Source organism: Gymnoscopelus braueri (genome assembly GCF_963280865.1).
Source record: "Gymnoscopelus braueri genome assembly, chromosome: 1".
NCBI lineage: Eukaryota > Metazoa > Chordata > Actinopteri > Myctophiformes > Myctophidae > Gymnoscopelus > Gymnoscopelus braueri.
The window spans coordinates 55,604,510-55,610,509 of record NC_137603.1 but is presented as its reverse complement, the minus strand read 5'-3'; positions in this window follow the sequence as shown (position 1 = coordinate 55,610,509).

Here is a 6,000-nt window from a genome sequence, read left to right as displayed (position 1 = left end):
TGTTGATGTTGTTGTAGTGAGAACTGGGAGGGGAAAGTTACAACGTAGACCACGCCCCCACGCAGCATCCTCCCCACAAGGAAGTGCAGTGCCCCAAAGCATTGTGGTCATTGTAGTAATGCAGTCATCCAGTCAAAGTCAAGACTTCTATATTTTTCTGGCCATAGGGTGCAAATTTGAAATTTTGCTACTGTTATCTACTATATTATAATAGATCATTAATATATATATGATTAACATTGAGTGACTGCAAGTTCTTCCAGGGGTGTAATGCTCCTTTAAGTTTCTTGAGGTAGCCAAGAACTTCGAATATCTCGATGCATGGTCTAATGAAATGCGATCTATAAACATTACCTGGAATGAACTACCCATTGGAACCATACATTGCTCTCTGAAACCTCACCCAATGTCCTCCTTGATGACCCCCCCTCTTTAGACCTTCCTCATTATCCTCACTTAAGAAATATCATTTTCCCTGTAAATCCTTTTGAATCCCCCCCCCCCCCCAAAAAAAAGGCAATTCACGGTTGTTGCACAAATGCCACGCATCTGCAAAAAGGATGTTTGTTTCCATATCTATGCTTGTGAAATTATACTGCAGCTGTGTCCAGGTCTCACTCAACACCATTTAGTACTTTCAAACCAGCTAAATAAATGGAACAGCGAACGTTTCTTTGATGTCCTGTTTCCTGGCTCTCCAGTGGCATGATGGGAGCAGAGCTGTATTACACATATGGTGAGATATGATACAGGGTGTAAGGGAAATGACGCCCGGCTGTTCAGTTCCTAATCACATTATACTGTACAATGCAATGAGGGAACCAGTCTCTGATTAATGACAGAAAGAAATGGACATGGTGGCTGTAAGCCTCATGACAATGGATTTCTATTGATTGCTTTAGGAACAATTCTGCTTCACTGTACAGGACAGCTAGGAGTGACAGAACAGAGTGGGTAGAGAGAAAGGGAGTGAACGGCATGTGACATACGTGTACTGTCATGGACATCATTCGAATGCATGACATCACAAATGTGTGCTGGAGCTGATGAATCATAACAAAGAGGATTGATTTGAGCATCAACACACACTGGAGATTTTGAGCATAAAGCTGCCCAAAATAAGTTTTTAACATTGTTTTCCTTACTGTAATTCATTATACATTCCTGTTGTTAAAGCGATAGCAGTACCATCTGTAAAGCAATTTGCAAATATCCACTGCTCCGGCATCCAGCTGGCATAGATTTAAAACACCTCAGAGACTGAGGTAGATAACGTGAATCTTTATCCTTGTTACTCTGTGATACTCCTCACTTTCAGGTGAAAAGAAGCACCTAGTGAGATGTAGGCCATATATCAGAGGAGAGGTGGTTGTCCACTCTACACTCTCCTCAGGCCAACGGTGGAGGTTGGCAGTGACAGTACAGCACACATGAAGGGAATAATGAATGATAAAGTTTGCAAGAAAAATGGAAAATGTAAAAAACAAAATAAAAGTTGTCAAGCAATTTGCAAATATTGTCAATCATCTTCATCTGGCGATGGTGTGCTCTGTGAGTGAGCAACAAGACGTATTCCATTCACCCTCATTGTATTGCTATTGTATTGTCAAAATCATACTTTTAGCACTCAAATGAACACATAAAAAGTGGCTTCTGCCAATCTCTTCTCTATATAAATTAGTTAAAGTTCTCTGTGTGTGTGTCTCTGTTGGTGTCTCTGGACAAATGTCCATTTATGGATAGTTTCCTGATATAGATAGTACTGACGACATTGACCGCCCTCCCAATAACTTTGTGGCACTTTCGCCTACGGAATACCAGGCAATGGGGACCGATATGTTTAAGCAGGCACACACAGTGACAGTGCTGACGTCATAGAAATGAACATCATAGACAGGCCTCCAAGTACTCTGATGAAGCATGCGAAGTGGATATTCCACCAATTCCACATACTGCAGGCAGTGGAGGCGGTTCTATTGCGTAAGAGAACTTCCATCAAGCGTAATATAAAGCCTAATTTATACTGTGTGAGCCAAGCTGTGGTTCATGGCTCATTAAACTATTGGAGCTATAATGAGCCATGAGCCACACAGTATAAATTATTCTTAACATAAATACAGCAAAAACCCCAAGACATTGTCATCACATGCCCCAGACAGAAAGATGGAGAGGGAGCTACTGCATGCCTCCTGGTGGAGGTTTTTATTTTACTGAGTGCACCTTTCTAGTTGACTTCTGTAGCTCCCTCCTTACTGGCCTCCCAGCATGCGCTCCAAATGATCCAGAATGCTGCAGCACGCTTGGTCTTCAACCAGCCAAAAGTTTCACATGTCTCCATCCTTCTCCGCTCCCTTCATTGGCTCCCCGCACAGAGTACAAAACACTGATGTTGGCCTACAAAGCAACCAAAAAGGCATGGCACCCCCACACCTTCACAGCCTGATCCAACCCTACAAACCATCCCTCTCACTCAGATCAGCTAATACAAGGAAGCTGTCTGAACCTTCCTTAAAACACCCTGGGCAACGCTCCACACGTCCCAGACTCTTCTCCCTCCTGGCTCCTAAACTGTGTAACAAACTCCCCTTTGCAGTTAGAACTGCAGATTCACTCCCAATTTTCCGGCTCACCTCTTCAGACTGACCTTAGCCTGTAGCACTTGACCTAGTTTTGACGACCATGCAGACTTATGCAAAAGTTTACATGTAATTTAGATAGCATATTATTTAGACAAATACTAAATAATAAAAAAATATATGTTTACCTAATATCCTATACTTTCAATGTACAGATTAATATTTTGATAGTATATTGTTTACACTGTTACTAGGTTCTTGGTTTACCTGTGATCCTAGTTTACTGAGGCACTACACCGTGCCATTTGATGTACCGGTATGTGTGTACCATTGTAAGTCACTCTGGATAAGAGCGTCTGCTAAATACCTAAATTGTAAATTGTAGTTGTGGGATCGCTAATTGTGGGATCGCTAAAGCGATCACACTACTGTTATTGTCAACACCGTTTTTTGGCCCCTAACTAGTCCTTCATACTTTTAGCTACAAACTCCGTTCCAACTCTTCAACGTTCGGCCTACTCAGGACATGTCGGCTACCATTTGAATTTTTGAAATAATTTGTACTTTTAGAGATATTTCACTTTTTACTTCTAAAAAACTCCCATTCATTTCAATGGAGAAATTCATACTTTTAGATAGAAACTCCGTTCCAACTCTATAACGTTCAGCCTACTTAGGACATATTGGCTACCATTAGAATTTTTTGAAATAATTTGTACTTTTAGAGATATTTCACTTTTTAAATAGTAAAAATACTTAAAAGTTGATAAAAAGAGTAAAAATACTTAAAAGTTGTAAAAATTAGTAAAAGCTACTTTAAAGTAAATAAAGTGACTAAAAATACTTTAAAGTAAGTACCTTGATTAAAAATACTTAAGAGTACTTATACTGAGTAAAAATACTTAAAAGTTGAAAAAAATAGAAAAAATACTTAAAAGTTGTAAAAATTAGTAAAAAATACTTTAAAGTATATAAAGTGACTAAAAATAATTTTAAGTAAATACCCTTTAGAACCTTTCAAACCTTTAGAACCTCTCAAACCTTTCAAACCTTTCAAACCTTTAGAACCTTTAGAACCTCTTAAACCTTTCAAACCTTTCAAACCTTTCGAACCTCTTAAACCTTTCAAACCTTTCAAACCTCTTAAACCTCTTAAACCTCTTAAACCTTTCAAACCTTTCAAACCATTCAAACCTTTAGAACCATTCAAAGCTTTAGAACCTTTAGAACCTTTAGAACCTTTAGAACCTTTAGAACCTTTCAAACCTTTCAAACCTTTCAAACCTTTAGAACCTCTTAAACCTTTCAAACCTCTTAAACCTTTCAAACCTTTAGAACCTTTCAAAACTTTAGAACCTTTAAAACCTTTAAACCTTTCAAACCTTTAACTCTACTAACACTATCAATACTCAATACCATCAACATTCTTAGCGATCCCACACTGTTTCTTCAGGAACAGTACCTTCTAGTTACTATTACTATTGTACCTTCTATCTTTATTTGATCTGTGTTTTATTGTTATCCACACACTGTTGAGGAAGCTTGAAGTACAGTACAATACTGTATTGCATGTGTGCAGTATGTGACAATAAACACCACTGAACCTTGCATCTAGAGCGAGTGTGTCAGATTACTCGAGTGGCACCACTTGGGTGATTTTGTCAGATCTTCCACTGCTCCGGCATCCAGCTGGCATAGATTTAAAACACCTCAGAGACTGAGGTAGATAACGTGAATCTTTATCCTTGTTACTCTGTGATACTCCTCACTTTCAGGTGAAAAGAAGCACCTAGTGAGATGTAGGCCATATATCAGAGGAGAGGTGGTTGTCCACTCTACACTCTCCTCAGGCCAACGGTGGAGGTTGGCAGTGACAGTACAGCACACATGAAGGGAATAATGAATGATAAAGTTTGCAAGAAAAATGGAAAATGTAAAAAACAAAATAAAAGTTGCTCAAAGAGTTGAAAACAAGATTTGCTCATAATAATAATCACAAAGAGCTATTGGAATTCATTTATTAGCCAAAAAGTTTTGTACCGTATGTATATGTACGATATATACTGTATCTTTATTTGTTTTATTTAACCTGTTTCTATCTCTTTCCCTTTGCTCTCACTCTCACAACTCTCCTCTCTCTTCTCACGGAATTCTACAAAATGATGGAGTGCGCACGAAAAAAACAATTTCACCCACTTCTTTACACCTGTCAACCTGTGATGTGACAAATAAAACTGATTCTGATTCAGTTAGAGCATGTAGTAGAGTATCACATAATGTTTTGCCTGCAAACTTTGCTTGTTCGCCCCCCTCCGTCCGGCATGCATTATAGCGCCACGAGGAGGCCGCTTTTTGCAAAACCATTTTTTATGAAAGTACTCCTAGAGATTTGATCCAAACATTACACAAATTGGTACACAGTAGTGATGCGCGGACCTGCACGGGAGCCCAACCCGCCCCAACCTGCCCGCGAAAATGAATATAAATCATCAACTCGGCCCACGCTGCAAACCGCCAACAAAAAAAAAAAGACGCACACAAGCAAGTCCATTCAATTGCTTTCCAGAGAGAGAGGGGGACAGAGGGGGACAGAGAGAAAGAGAGCTCGCGCGAGAGAGAGAAGGTAAGTTTTGGTGGGGTCTTTTGTCCGTGGGTTGAAAAAACATGTTTTTGCATCAAACGGTTACATTTTGCGCATTTGTGGCGCCCCCTATGGATCAAAGTGGAAATGCTTTTGGGGATTCGTTGAGTAAACCACCTTCGACATGTGATTCAAATGTGGGATCAATTGGACGTTTCGTTCGTGATTTTTGGCATTTTTGGTAAAACGGGCCCCTCCCACTAACTTTGGAAGCCAATTACGGACGAACGGTGACGACTATCAAAATGCCGTTTGGATATCTTTATCGCATGGGTCCATAGATCACGTGTACCGATTTGTGTGATAATAAATGGCCACTGATCGGATTAAAATGCTTTTTTATTAAACAATACGGAAGATACTGGTACTTAGACCCACCCGATTCAAATTGTAACATCCGTGGTCATGGGATAAGCACTTTTTATTTGAAATCCGAACGTTTATGTAGATGTACGGATTGTACATGTAGAAAGTGCAAACACCAGGTTGAAGTTCCCCCATGACAGTCATGTTTCAGGGCTACGTCGCCGGGTCCCGAAAATAGCAGATCTACAAGCTCACAACGCGTCAGACTCGACACTTTGTGAGCTTGTAGGTCTGCTATTTGCGGCTTGCATGCAATATTAGTATAGATTAGGCTTCACGTGGGATGATATCTATTTAATCTACAAGTGTAATCTAATGTGTTCTTTTCAACAGGACAGAATGTTGTTTCGCCTGCCGCGGAAATGGAGTAACGTTCGGCTGATGAAGACCCCTGGGACTCGCCTTTTGAGATACAAA